The sequence below is a fragment of the Elephas maximus genome, chromosome 1 (genome assembly GCF_024166365.1).
Source record: "Elephas maximus indicus isolate mEleMax1 chromosome 1, mEleMax1 primary haplotype, whole genome shotgun sequence".
Lineage (NCBI taxonomy): Eukaryota > Metazoa > Chordata > Mammalia > Proboscidea > Elephantidae > Elephas > Elephas maximus.
This window is the reverse complement of record NC_064819.1, coordinates 106236258-106261586: the sequence shown is the minus strand read 5'-3', so window position 1 is coordinate 106261586 and position 25329 is coordinate 106236258. Positions and strand designations below refer to the sequence as shown.

Here is a 25329-nt window from a genome sequence, read left to right as displayed (position 1 = left end):
ATGTATGTTTGATAAGTTGTCTTTAGCTGAATTAGGTAGTTTGAGGAGAATCTTTGTCCTGTCTTCAAACAAACTGTTTTTTACTTACTCTCGGCTATAAGGCTGTTAAGCTTGTTGCCATTGAGTTGATTACAACTCATAACGGCCCTATAGGACAGAACAGAACTGCCCGAAAGGGCTTCCAAGGAGCGGCTGGTGTATTTAAACTGCTGACCTTTTGGTTAGCAGCTGTAGCACTTAACCATTACGCCACCAGGGCTTCATAGGTTGTTAGTGATCATTAATTTAAAAGCAATCAGGCTCAGACATACATTGTTTTACTTATTCATACCTACTGAAAGCTGTACCAATGCATTACATATATGCCTTGTTTAATTATTTAATTTTTGTGAAAGACATACCTCACTAATATTATAGTTTGATGGATCTGTAACAGTGTTACCACACTGTAATGGATATGCATTGTAACCACAGGCAACATAGGAGGGATGGTGGAAAAAAGTTATGAAGTCAGTGAGGTTTATTTTTAGTGTCTTTAAATCTTTCTTTTAGTGACCTCCCTTTTTGGTGTCCAAAGAAAACTAAAAACCCATTGCCATCGAGTCGATTGTGACTCATAGTGACCCTATAGGACAGAGTAGAACTACACCATAGGGTTTCCAAGGAGTGCCTGGTGGAATTAATCTGCTGACCTTTTGGTTAGCAGCCATAGCTCTTAACCACTACACCACCAGGGTTTACCTGTGGTGTCCATTACCCCTTAAATGCTCAGGTCTTCTTTCTTAAGAGGTCTTAGGCAGTGATGCATACCTTTCTCTCCCTTTTCAGTTTCTTTCTCACTGCCAGCATGTACCTTTGGAGTATCCTGTTCCTCAGAGCTCTCCTTTCCACTTTCTGCTGTGCTAAATGAACCTGCATTTAGTTATTCGTGGCAGATTGGCTCGATGTGTTTCTCTTATAAGATTACATATTTGCCTTTAATGGGGACTTCAATGTCTTAATCTAAACAATGGGCCTCACTGGTGGTCAAGGAGGGTTGATATTTCTCAGTGGGAACATAGGTGGCTGGGTTTGTGGGCTTTAAACTCCATGAAGGCTATTGCCTGGGTTTGCACTGGCCCTCATTTTGTGGTGAACCTGTCTTATTCCTGCATGAGTCAGGTCCCAGTCCTCTCACCTCTTGTGCCCCCTCACTGTAGTTGAGTTCCCAGAAGTACTTCTGCTTTATTCTTACACGACAGATGAGGGTTCATGCACAGTTCACGCCTTTGAAATGCCTTCTATCCCTTATTTGAAAGAAGGCTCCTTTTGTATTTTTGCCATGCAGCACATTCTGTTGGACCTGTAAGTATTCAATGGGCGTATCCCCATTGGAGAGTGAGCTGAAGCTAATTCCACGTTTTAAATTCAGCTGCATTTGAGGATGCTACAGATTTGTTTTTAACGTCTTAACCAAATTTGTACTATCCTTGCACCGTGTTGCTATTAAACACAATTTCTAAGACCCAACAGAAATAGATAATACTAGAAAAACTTTCAGCTTGCCTTTAAAAAGTAGCAATTTTCCTAATTTTTGGTATAAAAGTATCCTCTAATTTCTTGTTTAAGAATTGCTTATTATGAATGCTTTACTAGATGAAACTCTCTGGGTGAAATCAAAACCAGGGATTACGTTACTTTAAGCTGCTCTTTAGCCAGCCCTGCTTTTTAGGCTCTGTGGAGGCAACAGTAACTACTAGACGGTAGGAGCTGCTGTTTCAGGGATGGGCAATAAGGAAGGAAAGCTGGCAAAGTTGGCCACTACTTTGGTTAGAGTTTACCACCTTCAGAGTGCTGTTAAATGACCATCTCATTTGATGCTCCCTCAGAACAACTCCTTAAATTAGGTGTGATTGTTGTGTTGTTCTTAAGCGCCATCGCGTCAATTCAGACTCATAGCAACCTTATGTACAACAGAATAAAATGGTGCCCTGTCCTGCACCATCCTCACATCGTTGTTATGCTTGAGCCCATTGTTGCAGCCGCTGTGTCAGTCCATCTCGTTGAGGGTCTTCCTGTTTTACACTGACCCTCTACTTTACCAAGTGTGATGTCCTTCTTGAGGGATTGGTCCCTCCTGATAACATATCCAAAGTAAGTGAGATGAAGTCTCGCCATCTTTGCTTCTAATGAGCATTCTGGCTGTACTTCTTCCAAGACAGACTTGTTGGTTCTTCTGGCAGTCCATGGTGTATTCAATATTCTTCACCAACACCATAACTCAAAGGCATCAATTCTTCTTTGTTCTTCCTTATTCATTGTTCAGCTTTCACATGCATATGAGGTGATTGAAAATACCATGGCTTGGCACAGGCACACCTTAGTCCTTAAAGTGATAGCTTTGCTTTTTAACACTTTAAAAGAGATCTTTCACAACAGATTTGCCCAGTGAAATGTGTCCTTTGATTTCTTGACTGCTACTTACTTCCATGGGTGTTGATTGTAGATCCAAGTAAAATGAAATCCTTAATGACTTCAGCCTTTTCTCTGTTTATCATGATGTTACTTATTGGTCCAGTTGTGAGGATTTTTGTTTTCTTTGTGTTGAAGTGTAATCCACCTCAGTTGAGGCTGTGGTCTTTGATCTTCATCAATAAGTGCTTCAAGTTGCCTTCACTTTCAGCAAGCAAGATTGTGTCATCTGCATATCGCAGGTTGTTAATGAGTCTTCCTCCGATCCTGACACCCCATTCTTCTTCATATAGTCCAGCTTCTTGGATTATTTGCTTAGCACATAGATTGAATGAGTATGATGAAAGGATACAACCCAGATGCACACCTTTCCTGATTTTAAACTGCGCAGTATCCAATTCTTCTATTCAAATGACTCCCTTTTGGTCTAAGTACAGGTTCCTCATGAGTACAATTAAGTGTTCTGGAATTCCCATTCTTCACGGTGTTTCCCATAATTTTGTTATGATCCACACAGTTACATGCGTTTGCATAGTCAGTAGGACACAGATAAACATCTTTCTGGTATTCTCTGTTTTCAGCCATGATCTAGCTGACATCAGCTGAGATATCCCCTGTTCCACGTCCCCTTCTGAATAAGGCTTGAATTTCTGGCGGTTCCCTGCTGATGTACTGCTGTAACCACTTTTGAATGATCTTCAGCAAAATCTTACTTGCATGTGATATTAATGATATTGTTTAATAATTTCCTCATTCTGTTGGATCTCCTTTCTTTGGAAGGGTACAGATACGGATCTTTTCCAGTCAATTGGTCAGGTAGCTGTCGTCCATGTTTCTTGGCGTAGATCGTGAGCACTTCCAGTGCTCCATCTGTTTACTGAAGCATCTCAGTTGGTGTTCCATCAATTCCTAGAGCCTTGTTTTTCACCAATGCCTTCAGTGCAGTTTGGACCTATTCCTTCAGTACCATTGGTTCTTGATCATAGGCTACCTCCTGAAATGGTTTATCGTCAACCAATTCTTCTTGGTACAGTGACTGTGCATATTCCTTCCATCTACTTTTGATGCTTCCTGAGTCATTTAATATTTTCCCAGTAAAATCCTTCAAAATTGCAACTCAAGGCTTGGATTTTTTCTTCAGTTTTTTTCAGCTTGAGAAATGCCTAGCATGTTCTTCTCTTTTGGTTTTCTATCTCCAGCTCTTTGTACATTTCATTATAATACCTTGCCTTCTTGAGCCACCCTTTGAAATCTTCTGTTTAGCTCTTTTACTTCATCAGTTCTTCTTTTTGCTTTAGCTACTTGATGTTCACGAGTAAGTTTCAGAGTCCCTTCTGACACCTGTTTTGGTCTTTCCTGTCTTCCCTTTCTTTTTCATGATGTTTTGCTTTCTTCATGTATGACATCCTTGATGTCATTCCACAGCTATCTGGTCTTTGGTTGTTAGTCTTCAGTGCATCAAATCTATTCTTGGGACGGTTTCTGAATTCAGGTAGGGTATACTCAAGGTTATATTTTGGCTCTTGTGGACTTATTCTGATTCTCTTCAACCTCATCTTAGACTTGCATACGAGCAACTGATGGTCTGTTCCACAATCGGCCCCTGGCCTTGTTCTGACTGATGATATTCAGCTTTATCATCTCTTTCCACAGATGTAGTTGATTTGATTCCAATGTATTTCATCTGGTGAGGTCCATGTGTATAGTCGCCCTTTACGTTGTTGAAAAAAGATATTTGCAAAGAAAAAGTCATTGGTCTTGCAGAATTCTATCATGCGATTTCCAGCTACGTTTCTCTCACCAAGGCCATATTTTCCAACTATCTGATCCATTTTCTTTGTTTCTAACTTTCACATTTCAATAGCCAGTAATTATCAATGCATCTTGATTGCATGTTTAATCAATTTCAAACTGCAGAAGTTGGTAAAAATCTTCAATTTCTTCATCTTTGACCTTAGTGGTTGGTGTGTAAATTTGAATAATAGTTGTATTAACTGGTCTTCCTTGTAGGCGTATGGATATTATCCTATCACTGACAACATTGTACTTCAGGATAGATCTTGAAATATTCTTTTTGGTGAAAAATGCAATGCCATTCCCCTTCAGTGTGTCATTCCTAGCATAGTAGACAATATGATTGTGTGATTCAAAATGGCCAATACCAGTCCATTTCAGCACACTAATGCCTAGGGTATTGATCTTTATGCGTCCCATTTCATTTTTGACGACTTTCAATTTTCCTAAATTCATACTTAGTACATTCCACGTTCCAATAATGGATGTTTGCAGCTGTTTCTTCTCATTTTGAGTTGTGCCAAATCAGCAAATGAAGGCCCTGAAAGCTTGATTCTATCCTCTACTTTAAGGAGGCAGCTCTTCCTTAGTCATATTTTGCGTGCCTTCCAACCTGAGGAGCTCATCTTCCAGCACTGTATCAGGCAATGTTTCGCTGCTATTCATAAGGTTTTCACTAGCCAATTTTTTTCAGAAGTAGAGTGCCAGGTCCTTCTTCCTAGTCTATCTTAGTCTGGAAGCTCAGCTGAAACCTGTCCACCATGGGTGACCCTGTTGGTATTTGAAATACCGGTGGCAGAGCTTCCAGTATCACAGCAACACACAAGACGCCACAGTAGGAAAAGCTGACAGACACGTGGTGGGGCATGATTGTAGTAGATATTGTGTGTACCTCAATTTTACAGACTGAGAAACTGAGGCTTACCTTTGACACTTGGAATGATATGGGATTAGGGTGCCCTGCTGTTCAGCTGATTCCCTTCACCATACTCACACACACTCACTCCTTCAGAGAGGTTGGGTGGGTGTTGAGAAAGATTTTGTGGACTGGTAAACTGGAATAATGTTAGGAGCTCTTCAGTGAGGAAAAGGAAGGTCTCTTGAGAGTTGGGAAAAGGAAGAAGTCTGCCACAGAATTCACATGTATAGACAATTTTCAGTGGTGGCCCCTGGGGAAGTAGAGTAGAAATTACCACGGTACCTTGGTTGATATGAAATTTCAAATGATTGACACTTGCGGGGGCCTATCTGCCAAAAATAGTGCCTATGGCAGTTAGCTTTAAATTGCTGAATGATCTCTCATAGCTGGCAGTGGAAACTGTGATAGCCAAAAGAAACTGCTCATCAGCGCGCCTCCTCAAGCTGCACCCAGAGCATGTACCCTACCTGCCATGCTTTAGTTACACCTCCAGCTGACCGACTGGGACTCTGCTATATTGCTACTCACCAATGAGCTGAAGAGGTCTGCACTTTGCTGATCATAAGCTTATTGGAGGAGTGAGGGGTGCCTTTTGCAATAATTAGTGCTTGTTGTTGTTAGGTGCCGTCGAGTCAGCTCTGAGTCATAGCAGCCCTGTGTACAACAAAGCGAAACACTGTTTGGTCCTTCTTGCACCATCCTAACAATCACTTTTATATTTGAACTCATTGTTGCAGCCACTGTGTCAATCCATGTTGAAGGTCTTCCTCTTTTTTGATGACCCTCTACCTTACCGAACATGATGTCCTTCTCCAGGGACTTGTCCCTCCTGATAAGATGTCCAAAGTATGTGAGACAAAGTTTCATCATCCTCATTACAAGGAACACTCTGGCTGTACTTCTTCTAAGACTGACCAGTTGGTTCTTCTGGCAGTCCCTGGTATATTCAATAATCTTCACCAACACCGTAATTCAGAGGCATCAATTCTTCTTCACTCTTCCTTATTCATTGCTCAACTTTAGCATACATATGAGGTGATTGAAAATATTATGGCTTCAGTCAGGCACACCTTAGTCCTCAAAGTGACATCTTTGCTTTCCAACACTTTAAAGAGGTCTTTGGCAACAGATTTGCCAGATGCAGTACATTGTTTTTGATTTCTTGACTGCTGCTTCCATGGGCGTTGATTGTGGATCCATGTAAAATGAAATTCTTAACAACTTCAATATTTTCTCCATTTATCATGATGTTGATTTATTGGTCCAATTGTGAGGATTTTTGTTTTCTTCGTGTTGAGGTGTAATCCATACTAAAGGCTGTAGTCTTGGATCTTCGTCAGTAAGTGCTTCAAGTCCTCTTTGCTTTCAGCAAGCAAGGTTGTGTTATTTGTATATCACAGGTTGTTAATGAATGTTCCTCCAATCATGATGCCCTATTCTTCTTCAGATAGTCCAGCTTCTCAGATTATTTGCTTAGCATATAGATTGAATAAGTATGGTGAAAAGATACAACCCAGACATACACCTTTCCTGATTTTAAACCACGTAGTATCCAATTTTTCCGTTCAAATGATTGCCTCTTGGTCTATGTACAGGTTTCACATGAGTACAATTAAATGTTCTGGAATTCCCATTCTTTGCAGTGTTTTTTATAATTTGTTATGATCCACACAGTTGAATGCCTTTGCATCGTCAATAAAACGCTGGTAAACATCTTCCTGGTATTCTCTGCTTTCAACCAGGATCCATTTGACATCAGCAGTGATATTCCTCGTTCCATGTCCTCTTCTGAATCCAGCTTTAATTTCTGGCCGCTCCCTGTCAAGGTACCACTGCAACCATTTCTGAATTATCTTCAGCAAAATTTTACTTGCGTGTGATATTATAATGATATTGTTCAATAATTTCCCCATTCTCTTGGCCATAGGCGGATGGATTTACACCTGGGTTCCTGATTCTGTTCCACTGGTGAATGTGTCTGTCATTGTATGTACTAGTGCCAGGCTGTCTTGACTAACGTTTTTTTTTTCTTGCATCCTGCTACTCTACTGAATCTTTCTATTAGTTCCAATAGTTTTCTTGTGGAGTCCTTTGGGTTATCTATGTATAGTATCATATCATCCACAAATGGGGATAGTTTTACACCTTCCTTACCAGTTGGATACCCTTTATTTCTTATTTTGCTTTATTGCTCTAGCTAGAAATTCCAGCACAGCGTTAAATAGGAGTGGTGATAAAGAACGTCATTATCTTGTTCCTGGTCTTAGGGGGCATGTTTTCAGCCTCCCTCTGTTAAGAATGATGTTGGCTGTTGGTTTTGTAGTGATGCCTTTTATTATGTTGAAGAGTTTCCTTTCTGTACCTATTTTATTGAGAGTTTTTTTAATCAGAAATGAGTGTTGGGCTTTGTCGAATGCCTTTTCTGCATTGATTGAGGTAATCATGTGATTCTTCTCTTTAGTTATGTGGTGGATTATATTGATTGGTTTTCTAATGTTGAACCATCCTTGCACACCTGGTATAAATTCCACTTGGTCACGGTGTATTATTTGTTTTATATGATGCGCATTCTATCGGCTAGAATTTTGCTGAGAATTTTGGCATGTATATTTATGAGAGATATTGTATTTTTCTTTTTTTGTGGTGTCTTTTCCTGGTTTTGGTGTCAGGGTTTTGCTGGCTTTATAGAATGAATTCAGAAATATTTCTTCCTTTTCTGTGTTCTGAAATAGTTTGAGTAGTACTGGTACAAGCTCTTCTCTGAATATTTGATATAATTCTCCAGTGAACCTGTCTGGACCCCAGCTTTTTTGTTGTTGTTGGGAATTTTTGTTTGTTATCTTTTCAAACTCTTGCCTTACTATAGGTTTGTTCAGATTTTCTACCTCAGTTTATGTTAGTTTAGGTAGGTGGTATGTTGCTAGAAATTTGTCCATTTCTTCTAGGTTTTCAAATTTGTTGGAGTATGGTTTTTCATAGTTGTCTGTTATGATCCTGTTTATTTCAGTTGGTCTGCTCTGATGTCCCCCATTTCATTTCTTATTTGGGTTATTTGTGTTTTGTCCTGTTTTTCTTTTGTCAATTTGGCCAGTGGTTTGTCGATTTTGTTGATTCTTTCAAAGATTCAGCTTTTGGTTTTGTTGATTCTATTGTTTTTCTATTCTCTATTTCATTTATCTCTGCTCTGATCTTTTATTATTTCCTATCTTCTGGTGGCTGTGGCTTCTTTTGCTCTTCTCTTTCTATTTGTTTGAGTTTTATGGCTAACGTTTTGATTTTGTCTCTTCTTATGTATGCGTCTCTTGCTATGAATTGACCTCTGAGCACTGCCTTTGCTGTGTCCCAAAGATTTTGGTGTGATTTATTTTCATTCTTGCTTGATTCTAGGAATTTTTTGATTCCTCTTTAATTTCTTCTATTACCCTGTGGTTTTTAAGCAAGGTGTTATTCAGATTCCACGTATTTGATTTTTTTCCCCCTGCTCTTTTGTTATTATTTTCTACTTTCATGGCATTGTGTTCAGAGAAGATGCTTTGTATTATGTCAGTGTTTTGGATTTTGTTGAGGGTTGCTTTGTGGCTTAAGATGTGGTCTATTCTGTAGAACGTTCCATGTGCATTGGAAAAGAATGTGTACTTTGCTGCTGCTGGGTGTAGTGTTCTGTATATGTCTATAAGGTCAAGTGGGTTCATTGTGGCCTTTAGATCTTCTGTATCTTTGTTGAGTTTCTTTCTAGATGTTCTGTCCTTTACCGAGAGTGGTGTGTTGAAGTCGCCTACTAGTATTATGGAACTGTCAGTTTCTGTTTTCAGTGCTGTTAGTTTGTTTTGTGTGTTTTGGAGCCCTGTCATTGAGTGTGTAGGTATTTATTATGGTCCTGTCCTCATGGTGGATTGTTCCTTTAATCATTATATAATGTTCTTCTTTGTCTTTTATGGTGGATTTTGTCTTAAAATCTGTTTAATCTGAGATTAGTATTGCCACTCCTGCTCTTTTTCGCTTGCTGTTTGCTTGATATATTTTTTTCCATCCTTTGATTTTTAATAAATTTATGTCTTTGTTCCTAAGGTGTGTCTCTTGTAGACAACATATTGATGGGTACTGTTTTTTGTTTTCTTTTTTTTAATCCATTCTGTCACTCTGTCTCTTTATGGTTGCATTTAAGCCATTTACATTCATTGTTATTATTTATAGGTGTGAGCTTATTGCTGTCATTTTGTAGTGCTTTTTTTTTTGTGGTGTTGATGTTTTCTTTGTTCCTCTTCTGTGCTGAATTCCTTTTGTTTTGTTTGTAGGTGGGAGGGAGAAGGAAAATGGAGAAGGGGAAAGAAAAATAAAAAAATATGGTGCTGAGAAAGTGGGCCTCTGGGGACAATGCAGACCTGGGAGGCCGTGCGCTAGAGGCTTTCCAGCTGAGTGGTAGGTATAGCACAGCCCGCCAAGAAAGGGCGGGTGGTACATGGGGCTAGGTGGGTAGGAGAAAGGAAAGGAAGGGAGAGAGAGAGAAGAAATAACAACAAAAAAAGGGAAAAAACAAACAAAAAAATAAATAAATAGATGGTGCTGAATAAGCCAGTTGTTGATGGTGGCACAGACTTGGGGAGGCCATACACAGTGATTCTGCAGCTGAGCCATGCAGCAGAGCCCCTTGAGAAGGGGCAGTGGCGGTGCGCAGGGCTGGGTGGGTAGGAGAAAGGAAAGGAAGGAAAGGAGAGAGAAGAAACAGAAAAAAAAAAAAAAAAGAAAGAAAGCAAACAAACTGAAAAATCACAGCCCATCAAGGAGAGGAGGGAAGGGGACAGCACATGGGCCTGGCTGTGCAGGAGAAAGGAAAGGAAGGAAGGGAAAGAGAGAGATGGAAGCATCAAAAGAAGCCAAGGAAACAATGACAACAGCAAAAAAATGATGCTGAAGGAGCTGGCCAGTGGGGGCAGAGCAAATCTGGGCGCAGTGAGCTGATTCTTTCTGGCCAAGTGACCATGGTCCATTGGAAAGCCGCAGAGACTGTGAAGAGGGAAGAAGGTGAGGGGTGGGAAAGTGTGTATCCCTGGTTTGTGTGTACTCTGTCCCCGGTTGGGAGCTCCTAGAGGTTGCCTTCTGTGTTCCCTGTCTGCACTTGTTGGTGGCTGTAGTCCAAGATGGCGAATCCAGCCCGTTAGCTGGTATGGAACCCACTTTGTAGCTCTCCTCCTTCTCTGTTCTCTGTCAGTTTCTTATTCCATTAGGTGCTTGATTGAGTTCTTTATTCCTTTATTTGATACTTAGAGTTCCAGGATCAACCTTTGTTTTTCAGGTCTTTGCTGCAGAGGCATGGCATAGTGCTTCTGTGTATAGTACCGTGTTGGCTCCTCCCCCTTTTGATTTTCATCTCTAGGTCTTTGCACATTTCATTATAATACTTTGTCTTCTCAAGCTGCCCTTTGAAATCTGTTCAACTATTTTACTTTATCATTACTTGCGTTTGTTTTAGCTACTCTGTGTTTAAGACCAAGTTTCAGAGTCTCTTCTGATACACATTTTGGTCTTTTCTTTCCTGTCTTTTTAATGACCTTTTGCTTTCTTCTTGTATGATGTCCTTGATGCCATTCCACAACTCATCTAGTCTCTGGTCATTAGTGTTCATTGCATCAAACCCGTTCCTGAGATGGTCTCCAAATTCAGGTGGGATATACTCAAGGTCATATTTTGGTTCTCGTGGACTTGTTTTAATTTTCTTCAGCTTCAACTTGAACTTGCATATGAGCAATGGGTGGTCTGTTCCACAGTCAGCCCCTGGCCATATTCTGACTGATGATGTTGAGCCTCTCCATCGTCTCCACAGATGCAGTCGGTTTGATTCCTGTGTTTTCCATCTGATGAGATCCATGTGTATAGTTGCTGTTTATGTTGTTGAAAGAAAAGCTATTTTAAATGAATAAGTCATTGGTCATACAAAATTCTATCACGTGATCTCTGGTGTCATTTCTATCACCAAGGCCATATTTTCCAGCTACCGATCTTTCTTCTTTGTTTCCAACTTTTTTCAATTCCAATCACCAGTAGTTATCGATGCATCTTGATTACATGTTTGATCAATTTCAGACTGCAGAAGCTGGTAAAAAAATCTTCAATTTTGTTTCCTAATTTAAGAAAAAAAGCATAATAAGGCATATATGCTCTGTTTATCTTCAGTCATCTTGCTGATGTCTGAATTAAAAAATAAAAAAATAAAAACTTGCCACGGTGTCACTCCTGATTCATGGCAACCATATAGGCAGCGCAGAACTGCCCCAGAGGGTTTCCAAGGCTGTAATCTTTACGGAAGCAGACTGTCACATCTTTCTACCACAGAGCAGCTGGTAGGTTCAAACTGCTGACCTTTCAGTTAGCAGCCGAGCGCTTAACCACTGCACTACCAGGGCTCCTTATCCTGAAATTTTAAGCCTTTTGAAATACTGAGTCTCCTCAGTGCCATGTCCTTTTTTTAAATAGGTAACACATGTTTTTTTGTCCCCAAAAGTTAAGAAGGCTGGCGACTGAGTTTCCTTTCCATCATCACCCTCAGTTTCCCACCACAGGGCATGTATTGTGTCTAGTTTCTTGTTTAGCCTCTTAGTTGTATAATAGAGAGAAATAATCGTGGAGTTTTGTTTTTTTACACGCATGATGAGATGTTCTATACACCATCCTGCCCCTGTGCTTTTTTCACATACTGTGTTTTGAATTATTGTACACCAAGTCTGTCTCTCTCTCTCTTTAAACAACTGGCTAGTTTCTGTTGTATGGCCAATTTATAATTTATTTAACCTGTTCCTCATAAAAGTGTGTGAGTGTTCTCTTTGAAGCTTCCAGTTTTCTTCTTTTGTATGCACTTAACAAATAACCCTTTGTATTTGGCTCCCTCTTGGACTTTTGTCTTCTCTGCTCTTGAAATAAAGCACTTAAAAGTTGTGTCTCCATTCATGCAAAATATGAGGGCCGCAGTCCTGACAGATATATTTCGGTGCATTGTTGGGGAAGGCCAGGACTAAATGTACAACTATCATATTAAGAAACAGGGCGTCAGAAGATAGGGTTTCCACTTCTTTAAACAGCCATTGAAATAACTCACACTTGGATCTAATCCTGAGGATCCAGTTGTATATTCTAGTCAGATTCATTTTCTATTCACAGAAATTGTTCCCTTTTTTCCCTGCAGGCAGTTTCTAACTTATATATGTGTCTTCCATACAAATGGCCACGTGTGGAAAGCCTTCTTCAGCCATGTGGGGAAAGTGGGAGGAGGGACATTACCAATTTCCTGGCCTGGGCTGCAGCTGGGAAAGCAGTTCTTGGCATCTCAAGTTGAAACTTTCAATTAATTTCCTCAGAGAAAATACATAAAATAACATAGTTTCATTTGGTAGCTAGCTTTCATAGTGGTAGCAATAGTATTCTAGTACTATGCTATTAGATACATCCTAGGCTCAATAGGTTTTTTTTAACTGAACTAAGTGATACCCATAGTGTTGTTTTGTGAGAAAATATACTCCAAAATCCCAATTGGAAAACATGTTGCTTTATGTTTGGGGATATCACGTTGGAACTGGGTGGCCAAATTTTGCTTCGCCAAATAATCATGCAGACTAGGAGTCACCTTTATTGGGGTCAGAGAAGCAAAAATATATGCTCTTTTAAAGATATAATTTTTGTGCTCCTATTTGCTGAGATAACTGAGATTTAGAAAGACATAGGATAAGCTCCTTGAAACCTAGATGAGCAGAGTTAGTGAGGATGGAAAATTGTGAAAAAATCAGGGATTTTTCTTCCCCATAAAGGAGAGTGTTTCAGAAAGAGAGAAAACATTGGACTAAGCAAGGGCAGTTCAGCAGACTGACTAAAGTGGTGGTGTGTCTGCAGGATGTTTTTTGTAGACAAAAATTTGATGAAGTTACTGAAAGAAATTTTGAGGTGCAGCAGAAAACCTGTCACCTGAGTCTGAAGGGTAGACTTGAGGCCCAGACAGAAAGAGCCGGCGGGCAACAGCTGTAACAAACCCAGTAAAATTACACCGCTTTGATTTGGTGTGTGCATGGAGGAGAGGGAGGGTGCACTTCAAAGCAAAACTAGAAATGATGATTAGAGATGAAGGGTGTCTCATAACTTGTTTAATTTGTGAATGGTTTGTTTTCCAAGGTTTTCTGTTACAATCAAAGTATACTGTTAGCTTTTTTGTTTTAAAAATGTTTTGAATGGAACATTTCAAGCATACAAGAAAATAAATAGATTAATATAATGAATCCCACATACCCATCACCTAGCTTCAACAGTTGCCAATATTTTTGACAGTCTTGTTTCATCTGTTTTCTTGCCACTTTTTTCCTGAATGATTTTAAAGCAAATTCAATACATCATAATACTTCACCTATAAATACTTCAGAGGTATCTCTAACATAAAAACCCACGCCCGTTTGCATGGAGTCGTTTCCAACTGATCACGACCCTTTAGGACAAAGTGGAACTGCGTCATAGGGCTTCCAAGGCTGCGGATTGCCATGTTTTTCTCCCACAGAGTGGCTGTTGGGTTTGAACCATTAACCTTTCGGTTAGCAGCTGAGCACTTAACCACTGCACCACCAGGGCTCTTTATCTCTAACATACAAAGACTGAAAAAAATACAACCGCAATACCATTATCTCATTAAGCTAATAATTACTTAATGTCATCTAATACTTTGTGTTCCAGTTTCACCAGTTGTGGGCCAGGAAGCAGATGGGGCGGGGTGGGGGCGGGGTGGGGGTGGGGGTGGAGGGATCACAAAGGGGCATGAGGAAACTTTTGGGTGTGATGGATGTGTTCATTATTTTGAGTATAATGATTTCACAAGTATGTAGTATATGTCAAAACTTACCAAACTGCACACTTTATGTGTAGTTTATTGTATGTCTATTAAATCTCAATTAAAAAAACAAATTAGTGGTGTAGCTAGAGGCAGACAGTATTTTAAAACATTTTTTCCCAGTTGTCTCAAAAGTATCTTTTGTGTGTGTGTGCCAAGATAATTTTATTGAACCTGCTCTGTTTATGTTTAATAACTGGTAGGAAATACACTACGGTGGAGACTGGATAACATGGAACAAGTCTTCTGATGCAAAATGCAAACCAGAGACACTTCCAGTATTGAATCATCAGAAGAATCAGCATTTCTGGTCATGTTTGAAACAAGCTTTCCACTTCTTTCCCTGAAAGAGAAGAGAGAGTGCTCAGAAATGAAACACAGTAGTAATAGACATCTTGCAGGGATCTTTCAGAATAATTCCAGAATATCATGCTAGGTTGTAGTTTTTTTGTATTTTTTTTTCCTTTTGTATCTTTTTTTGTTTTACCTTTTTTTTTTTTCCTTTTCTTAAGACACATGACTACCGCCATGTAGGAGAAAAAATACAGTAAAATGGTGGTTAAGGGAGGGGAAGCTGTAATCCAGTAGACATTGTTAGGCCTCTCGGCTCTTTCAAAAAGGTATCTTTTTTAAAAAAATAATATTTTATTGTGTTTAAGGTGAAAGTTTACACAGCAAATTACATTCCCATTTAACAATTTCTACACAGATTATTCAGTGATATTGGTTACATTTTTCACAATGTGTCATCGTTCTCATTTGTTCCTTTCTGTTGTACCATTTCCTGTACTCTAGTTTCCCTGTCCCCTTACTTTCTTATCTTTAGAGTAACTTTTGACCATTTGATCTCATATAGATGATTTTTAAAAGGAGCTCATTACTCACAGGTGATATTCTTTATTTTATGAGCCAATCTGTTATTTAGCTAAAAGGTGACCTCAAGGGATAATTTCATTTTAAGGTTTAACTATCAGGGCGATAGTCTCAGGGAGTCTTCTAGTCTCAACCTATCCAGTAATTCTGGACTTTTTAAGAATTTGAGTTCTGTTCCACATTTTTCTCCCATTCTATCAGGATCCGTCTATTATGGCCCTGATCAGAACAGTTGGTAGTGGTAGCCAGGTCCCATCTGATTCTCAGGGTAGATGCGGCCATGGTTTACGTAGACTGTTCTGTAGATACTTTCTTCTATGAGTCTCTGGTTTCCTTCTTTCTCTTTTTCTCCGGATGCGTAGAGATCAATAGTTGTGTCTTAGATGGCTACTTGCAAGCTCTTAAGACCTCAGACGCTACTCACCACATTGGAATGTAGAACTTAAACTTTACAAACTGTATTATGCCAATTAACTGAGTTGTACCATGAGACTATGGTCCTAAGCCTTAAAACCCAGGAAACTAATCTCGCAAGGTGTTTGGTTATATCTAAGAAGTATCCGTAACTGTGTCCCCTATGTAGTCTATTATATATATAAATACACATGTATGCACACACATACCTGTATGTACTTATGCCTACAGATACATCTCTCTGTGCACACATAGGTACCCACATATTCATACCCACGTACATGTATGCCTATATACAGATTTGTATAACTACATACATATTTTTTGGTTGTTGTTGGTATTGTTGCAAAATTAGACTTGTTATTTTTTATATCCTTTACCAAAAATGTCCTTTTCTCTTGCACACTTCTTAGTGACATCATTTACCTTGGTCAAGCTGTGTGTACTTCACCCACATTCGATGCTGCCTTTCCCATTACCAAAAATAACAGTTGTTTATGATCTTGAGAGTGCTTGCCCACCTGCATCCTTGGTAACCACCAATGAATGTTGGTCTCTGTGTATATAGCTATTCTTGTTTTCTTATAAAAGTGTGATTATACAATATTTACCCTTTTGTGATTGACTTACTTCACTCTTCGTAATGTCCTCCAGATTCATCCATGTTATGTTTCGAGGACTTATCGTTCTTTATGGCTGCATAGTATTCCACTGTATGTACGTACTACATTTTGTTTATCCATTGTTGGGCACTTAAGTTGTTTTTGTCTTTTTCCTATTGTGAATAATGCTGCAGTAAACGTAGGTGCACATATGTCTGTCTGTGTGTCTTTTGTTAGATCTCTAGGGTATACACAAGACAAGAAGCCCTGGTGGCAGAGTAGTTAAAGCATTTGGCTGCTCACCAGAAGTTCATTGATTCGAACCCACCAGCTGCTCCATGGGAGAAAGATGTGGCAGTCTGCTTCTGTAAAGATTACGGCCTTGGAAACTATTAGGCAGTTCTGCCTTGTCCTATACAGTCGCTACAAGTTGGAATCGACTCGACGGCAGTGGGTTTATGGGTATAGTATAACCTAGGAGTAGGACTGCTGGATTATAAGGTATTTCTATTTCTAGCTTTTTGAAGAACCACAATACTGTTTTCCTTAATGGTTGTACCATTTGAAAGTATCTTTTTATAATTGGTTTGTTCAGATCAGGATCTAAATAAAACCATACAACCACACATTGCATTAGGTTGCTATGTCTCTTAGGTTTGTTACACCCTATAGCAGATCCACCTCCTTATTTGTTCATGCCATTTATTTGTTAAAGAACCCAGATCATTGGATTTGTAGCGTTTGCCACATTCTGAGCTCACTAATTGAAGCCTTTTGATAACATATTCCTGTGCCCCATATTGCCTGGTAGTTACAATCAAAGGCTTCATTAGACTCGGGTTTAATTCTTTTACCAATAATACTTTATAGGGGCTGCTGCTGTGAACCTCATGTTGCATCTTATCAGGAGCCATGTAATGTCTGGTTGTTGTACTACTTTAATGTAAAACCGATCAGTGGAATCAGGTGTTGTCAGCCTTGTCCATCCGTTACTAAGTTTCCTGCCAGCTTTTACCTAATAGTTTAAGGAGCCTAGATTTGTTATTTCATTAGGGGGAAACTGTTCACTTTTGTGTCATGGGCATGTACTTTTTAACAGCTGTATTGAGGTGTAATTCACATACGATAAATGTCACATATTTAAAGGTAACTGTACAAAAAGTTTTGACATATGTGTATAGATATATATGTATACATTTTTGATGATTGGCTGCCTACATGCTTTGGAGAATATGGGAGGCATACTGCTGGAACAAACCATGATTCCTATTGTCTTAGTTATCTAATGCTGCCATAACAGAAATACCACAAGTGGATGGCTTTAACAAAGAGAAATTTATTTTCTCACAGTCTAGTAGGCTACAAGTCTAAATTCAGGATGTCGGCTCCAGGGGAAGCCTTTCTCTCTCTGTCAGCTCTGGAGGAAGGTCCTTGTCCTCAATCTTCCCCTGGTTGAAGAGCCTCTCAGGTGCAAGAACCCTGTGTCCAAAGGATGTGTTCTCCTCCTGGTGCTGCTTTCTTGGTGGTATGAGGACCCCAACCTCTGCTCGCTTCCCTTTCCTTTTATCTCTTGAGAGATAAAAGGTGGTGCAGGCCACATCCCAGGGAAACTCCCTTTACCTGGGATCAGGGAGGTACCTGGGTAAGGGTGGTGTTACAGTCCCAACCTAATCCTTTTAACCACAGGCAAAGATTGTGATTTATAACACATAGGAAAATCACAAAATGGAGGACAACCACACGTGGCCTAACCAAGCTGATACATTTTGGGGGGGACATAATTCAATCCATGACAGTTATGGTCAGATTTTCAGAGGGAAAAGCCCTGATTCTCTTGTAGCTGTAGAACTTATCCATGTAGCAGTGGCATAGAACAAAGGAGCCTTTAGTTTGGACCTTGGTTTGTCACTAACTTGTCAGGGAGATTGTGGTAAAACAAAGCAAACAAATAAAAAACACTTTTGAGTAGCTCCTTGCTTTCTCCTTGCAGATTTTATTGTGCAGATATCCTAAGTACCTGCTTATAGATATGTCCGTGCCATTCCAGGGTTTATTACATGAACCTGACCTTGTGTCTGTCTCCTCTTCCCAACTGACTTCCTATTCCATTTCAAAAGCACAAGATAGAAATCTGGAAAAAAAAAATTCCTACTTTGAAAAGGAAAATCTTTTCATCCCTATGCAAGTTCCCCACCCCACCCCCCTTTTCCTTTAGGAAAAATCATAATGATGTGGTAATCACAGGCATAATGAGGCACAAGAAGTAGTTTGCATTGTGCAAGTCTCTTACCTATTTGCACACATGCTTACATGAGGTTTCTGCCACACTTAATGGAGCTGATCCATTTCTGTGTCAGCAGGCCCTCACAAAGGGTATGGCTGAAGACAGAGTACAAAGCAAATCCTCAATGAGGAGAAGAGTTAGCAAATTAACAGATCAGGGTACTATGGCACTAATCTTTTCTCACCTTAATGAAAATCCTGGCCTGTGAGCAGCATCTTTCCTCTATTGGCCATGTGTTGGGATTCATAGGGAAGCTGAGTCAACTGACCGAAGTGTGGACAGAGCTGATTCGCTGGGTTGGTAAGCGGACTGCTATCGAGCAGGGCTGAGCAGTGGGGCAGATCAGGCAACAGGTTGCTGGGTAGGCTCGAAACACATGCTGTGCCTGTCTGGGGTCAGCACCATGGATGGCTCCCCTGGCACAGGCGGCACCAACACTGGGCAGTAGCAAGTAGGCCCTTTGATCTGAAGGCAATACAGATTGCTAAACTCTGAAGCTCACCTGCTTAATCCTTATACAGCCAACCCAGCTCTCCTCCACTCTTTGCGGCCACTTCTCCTCTTCAGAGTCAGAGGTACCATTTCTAAGAGACAGCATGTGCGTTTTCTCCCAGTGTGTTCAGAATTTCCCGGAATTTAACATGAGCAGCCTCCTTTGGCCACCTTGCCCACAGTCCACTACCTTCCTGGAGAAGGGGTCAAGTTTCAGCCACAGATTGCTGACAAGAGCATTAGGTTAATGAATCAAAAAGTCTGATCCCTTGAAGGCCAGCTATTTTAGCTTTGTTCCACAGATGGCATCTCCCTAACTCCGTATCAGTCAGGTTACAGATCTTGATCGCTAGACAACCTGGATGAAACAGTGTGTATGTATAGCTTGGTGCATGATCACCTCTGCTACCAACCAACCATACGAACAAAACTTGGTGCAACATGTTTAGTAGTTTTATCTCACAAATATTAATAATAGTAGTATACTATAATGCAGGTGAAAATTCAACCTCACACTGTCCACAAAGAAATGGAAAGATTTTATATTCAAAAATATCTGTGGGACTCTGTGAATATACTAAAAGCTATTCAGTTGTTATTTTTAGAGGGTGAATTTTATGGTAGGTAAACTATTCATCAGTGATACAGTTTTAAAAAATTATTTGTGGAAATTAAAATACATTATCCTGCATAGAAATGATACTTGAAGTTACAGAAGTAGATTAAATCGCTGAGAAGAGAGCCAAGGACAGAACCTTAAGGAAAGCCTACGTTTTGAGGAAGGGAGGCACACATGAAAATGTTAGAGGTATGATGACAGGACATCAGAAGAAACCTAGAAGAGAATCAAAACCAAAAAAACCAAACCTGTTGTCGTGGAGTCGATTCCGACTCATAGCGACCCTATAGGACAGAGTAGAACTGCCCTGTAGAGTTTCCAAGAAGCGCCTGGCAGATTCGAATTGCCGATCTTTTGGTTAGCAGCGGTAGCACTTAACCACTACGCCACCAGGGTTTCCATATTACTTTAAAATTTAGAAGATAGTATATCTTCACTAGTGTCAACTACAGAACAAAGGCTAATGAATTTAGCAATAAGGAAATAGCTAATGATCTTTGAGAAAATATATTCCATGAAATGGAGGTGTTAACAAGTGGGTTGTGAGAAAGATGAAGCTGCACATTACTCTTGTGAGCAATAAAGTGGACAGAAGAAGGAGAGAGAGCATAAGAATAACATCACGCATAGTCTAGAGGCAGTGCAAACTTGTGTCTGTCTGTTATTTCTCTCTCTTTGAGACAAAAGAGACTTGAGCATATTGGTAGCTAGAGAGAAAGCAGGCAAACAAAAAAGTGCAGGGAATGTAGGTAAGGAGGGTTTAGACTCAATTCTAGCTCTTACTGTGGTTAGAGAGGTTGGTATTCAGTGTAGAGCAAAGCACGTGTACTGTGCCAGTTCGGTCTTTGGCTTTTCCCTGCGTGAGGGGACATGTCTGGCCCCCTCCCGTGGACAAAGCAGTGTTATGCACTGGGCCCAGCTCCCTGGATGAAGTGGACTCCTTTCTCATTGAAGAACTCAGGTCCTTTTTTTAAGTGAGAGTGACATTATCATGCTGCTATAACCTTAAATCTACTGTAGCCCGTGATTAGAGAAACTCGTTCTTAAACATCCATCCTTTCTTACTGATGATAAATGAGTGCTAGCACACCTCACAAGGGGCTGCATCACTAGCATGTCAAGAGCCGCCGCTGCTTTAAGTGGGCATTCCGGCTCTCAGAGTCAGAGAGCTGAAGAACATATTTAGTCAGAGCTTCCAAATGGCTCTCAGATAGTTCAGACTCTCTAGGGGTCTCTGAGCCAAGCTCTGACCTCATCCCACCCACCCCACCCCACAAATGAGGAGAATGAAATGAAGAGAAAAGACAGTTCATGAGGACCCTCTACTCAGTCATACCCCCTCCCACTGCCCTTTAGCAAAGGGCTTCTGGGTGGGCGGTTTCTTCCCTAACCCCACCAGTCTCTGCCCCTACTTGTTGTTTTTGTTTTGGCCATAATGTAAAAATTCAAAAGGCTACTTTTATTGTACTTATCATAGCCTTTTTAAAGTCCTGCGTAATACTCTAGACTCTATCACTCTCCCCTTTTGGGTTATTAACTGTATCTTAATGTGATTTCTTCCTTTTATCTTTTTCTTAATTGTACATTGATTAAAAAAAAACTATATTTTCCTATATCCCTTGGAAAGAAAGTGTTAACAGGAAATAAAATTCATTTTTAACACTTGTTTTTTGTAAAAATGTATTCACTGTGTCTCTTCAGTCATTACAGGTTTTGTGGTAGATGTAATTTTAGGTACATTGAGTAAGTTGAAGGGTTAAAATACCCAGTGCTGTCGCATATGGCAGTGAGCAGAATCGCAGATGTTGATGATACCACGTAATTAGTATTCTTTTATGTAAATGAAGGCTGTCAGCATGTTACCATAGTGTCTACTTTCTCTCAAGCTGGAATTTACGCCACTTGGTCTCACCAAGACCAGGCAGGATTATTCCACAGTCCTTAGTTAAGAACTGAGAAGAAATCAATACAATGAGAGAGAGAAGAAATGGAAATCTCCCTAAAGTGGATTCCCTTTATTTTTTTCGCCATTTTGTTTTCGTTGATTTTTTCCCCCAGAAATTTTATGTCTGGCGATGCAGTTATGCATTTAAGATCTACTAAGAAATTTGCCATTTGAGGAAAACTGGAAAGCCCAATTAAGAGACAAATCAAATCTTCAAGCTACAGATTTTTTTCAAAGATGATTGTAATGTTCAGTCATCTCTCATATGGAGACTTAAAAAAATGATAAATCTAGAAGTTTCTCATGCGAAAAGGCAAGAGTTGAAAAGATTTCATCGTCTTTTTTTAAATGTAATATTTAGAGTAGAATGGTTTTAAGGGTTGATTGTGGTTTTTAGCTCTAGTTAATTCAGATTTTTAAAATAAAACTATAGTAATTAAAAAAACAGAAGCTAATATTTTGTCAGGTTTACTTTCTTCAGATGCAGATCAGTCCAGGGTGTACAGGACATTTATTTCAAGTTGTTGATCTACTTAATGGTATAGAGCTGTTGAGACACATCATGTTCTTTCCCGATGACATGTCAAGCTTATCTACTTTGTATATTGGGTGCCCTAGCCTGTCACGCTGGATGATGTGAGCTTTAAGTGGGAATGTTAAGATCACCGTGACCTTTGGGAATACAAAGGAAAAGCTGTACAAGTAAAGAAAAACTGTGAAAGAATTCCTCTTTCTGCCAATGGGTGATAGGCCTTGTTCTGAAATAAAGTGGTCAGAGTATGTATGAGAGTTGAGTTAAACACATTGTCTTTTCTGGAACTCAGTATACTTGGGATTACATTCTCTATAGTCTCTATTTTGTGTGTTGGTTAAGGTGGCTTTTTCCTTTTGTGCCACTTTTAGGTGATTTCCAAATGATGATCAGATGTTTTTCCTCTAGAGAAGCTAGTCTGCCTAGCTTAAATTGGTGTAGCGAGGTGCAGAGTAGCCCTGTGTTTTCCTGAATGGGTTTACTCTGCCATATGGCAGGTTAGTGAGTTGCCACGACAGATTTGTAGTGGGAAAAGAGCTGTGCGGGAAAGGATGTGCGTGATCAGCAGATTTATAGATCAGAAAATGAAATCGGAGGAAAGAATTTCCAGGGTGCCCTTTCCATTTGACAGCTCTAAGTGAAGAGGGTGTGGAATGGTTTTTTAGTGCTTCTCTATTTTAGCTTTTGGTTGTGCCAGCATATTTTTTCTAGCACAGGAGTTGATTTCATAAGGCATCTGTGTTCTGGGTGTTGTGTTGCTGTTTTCCTATTCACAGAAATATTCTGTCTTTGTAGGATATGAAGCTGTGCTGTGTCTCATGTGATAAGATCTCAGTAGCAATTAAATTCCTGAAGACCTATCAAGGCTCCTACTGGCTAAAACGGGAATTTGCCAGGCATCAGATTTTGAGCTACAAAGAGACTATTCAGATATGATTTAGTGACTGCTGAATTTTTTTGAAGGAGATAAAACAAAAAGCCGAATGAACTAAAGAAGGTATTCCTAGTATATTTAAGTCTGTGCTGTCTAAGACCATAGCCACTAGCCCATGTGGCTATTTAAATTAAATAAAATTAGCAGTTCTGTTCTTCAGTTTCATTAGCCACATTTCACATACTCAATAGTCACCTGTGGCTAGGGCTGCGATTTTGGACAGTGCAGATACAGAATATTTTTATCATCACAGAAAGTTCTATTGGACAGTGTTAGTCTAAGTAGAAGAATTTTATTTCTGTGAGATATTCCTCATCTCTATATAATTTATTTACTAGATTAGTACAGTGCTTCTAAGGTTTTAATGTGCAAAACAGTCATCTGTAGAACTTGTTTAAAATGCAGATTTTAGGTCCCACCCCAGACTCTAATTCATCAGGCCTAGAGTGGTAACCTGGTGGTGCAATGGGTAAGAGTCCAGCAGCTAACCAAAAGGCTGGCAGTTCAAATCCACCAGCCGCTCCTTGGAAATCTTATGGGGCAGTTCTACTCTTTCTTATAGGGTCGTTATGAGTGAGAATCAACTCGTCAGCAACGGGTTTGGGTTTTTTTTTTTTTTTTTTTTTGGTTTAGAGTGGTGTCCAGGAAATCTGTGCCTGTAACAAGTATCCTGGGTAGTTCTGATGCTGGTATGTGGTTCAGGGACTGCATTTTGAAAAATACTAAATTAGTGAGAAACTTAGAAATTGCCTATCTCTTGATTTTTTCCCCCCTTCATTCCTGACTTTCTTTTGTGCCCCCAGTAATTTGGTTGTGAGCATGATAGGTACCCAACTTGTACTTTGAATTGGTAATAAGTTGTTATAGGTTGACGTCAAGTCAATTCCGATCCATGGTGACCCCCAGGTGTGCAGAGTAGAACTACATAGGGTTTCCAAGGCTGTGACCTTTCAGAAGCAGAGCACCAGGCCTGTCTTCCGAGGAGCCTCTGGGTGGGTTCAAACTGCCAATTTTTCAGTTAGTAGTTGAGCACTTAACCATTTGTGCCACTCAGGTGGTATTAAACTCAGTAGCACAAAGAAAACTTATTTATTTACCACTTCTTTTTTAATGTATAGGTTTTGATTTGGCTGCATTCTAAGAAAAGTAAACAGAAATGATATTTCAGTACTGTTCCAGATTGGGCGAGAGGATAATTCTGACAGAATGCTTTTGACCACTGAGAGTTGAGCATCCACAAGCTTGGTGTTAGAATAAGGCAATAAAAAAGATAACACATGATCTACCCTCTGAAAGAGATTATATCTAGTTAAGAAATGGATAAACACGTAGAGAGGAATGACTTAAGGGTACTTAGCAATAAATCAATAATTAAAAAAATAAGAAAGGTACTATCTGACTTGGTTGGGGTAATCTTGGTTGCTGTCCTTTGTATGGTTTGAGGATTTCTTACATAAGGAGATGGCCTTTGCCATCTGTGACGAGCAATAACAATGCAGAGGATCTCTAATTTGATCCTGTGGAATATTTATTTGTGGGTTTTCTCAATAGAACTAGGCCAAAAGGGCATCTGGAAAAACCAATGAAAGGAACTACTCAGTGTGCTGGATTTAGAAGTTTCCTAGTTGACTCCACAATCATGGAACTGCATTTGCTCAGAGAAATGGAAAGAAAAGTAGAAGAGAAATGGATGGGAAGGAAATTCACTTTATAATAGGAATTATCTTTAGGGAATTTTAAATCCTGGTACATATTTTTAAAAACCTACTAGGGTTCCAAAGAATAAAAAGTTTTCTTTTAAAATAGTTGTCTGGCTTCCTGCCCTCACTGCCTGTGAGGTTTCTTTGATGAACCATATTGAGGAAGCAATATTAGGAAGAAGAAGAAGAAAAAAAAAAACTCAGTATGTTACCACTGTTTAAAAAAAATTTTTTTCCCACATATTTCATCTGGAAGATTTATTACTTTCTTTTGTGTTGGTAATTTGGTTAAATATTGTAATTCCAGTACCCACTCTTGCCCTAAGGGTTAGATTTATCTTTTTCTTCACTTATATATCCTTTCAGTAAAAGGAGTGAAAAAGTTCCCACTCTTTCTATAGTATGTAAATGTTCTTTTCAAAAGAACACATGAAAAATGTTATTTAGATTGAAGCTTACGTTCTACCTCCTTAGCCAGGTCCTTTGCTTTGAAATACAATGAAACTAACCTAAGATTGTCTTTTTATTTGAGGCTTTTCATCACTCCTACTGCTATTCCAAGCATCACCTGTGTCTCTCTTCCCTTTCCTCTTCTCTTCTTTCTCCATATACCCAGGATCTTGATCAATAATGAGGTAATAGAAGCTTTTACCTCCAGGACATCAGATCAGAGAGGGTTCCAAATACAAGGTTCTTTCCCCTGCTAATCACCTGGGTACATTGTGATTTCCTAAGGAACACAGATCAGCTTCACGTAAAAATTAGCTGATATTCAAGAACTAAAATGGGCTTAGAAAATGTAAAGTTTCAAATTGGTGCTAAGGAGAAGGCCCCCATGTATTTCACGACCCTCCTTTTTAAAGAATTTAACTGTCCTTCTATTATTATTGTCAGTCTTTATAACAAATTCGTT

At 39.6% G+C, this 25329-nt stretch overlaps 2 protein-coding genes across 8 annotated transcripts in view; one reads left to right on the top strand and one right to left on the bottom strand.

Annotated features, from left to right (window-relative positions):
- USP49 (ubiquitin specific peptidase 49) overlaps window positions 1–25329 on the top strand; it is a 126463-nt gene that overhangs the window by 86319 nt on the left and 14815 nt on the right. The window lies entirely within an intron of this gene.
- The window catches only part of TOMM6 (translocase of outer mitochondrial membrane 6), a 29043-nt gene continuing 17827 nt past the window's right edge, over window positions 14114–25329 (bottom strand). Inside the window, exon 3 of the mRNA XM_049891898.1 lies at window positions 14114–14364. The gene's annotated coding sequence lies outside the window, so the exon portion shown is untranslated. The remainder of the gene's footprint in view (window positions 14365–25329) is intronic.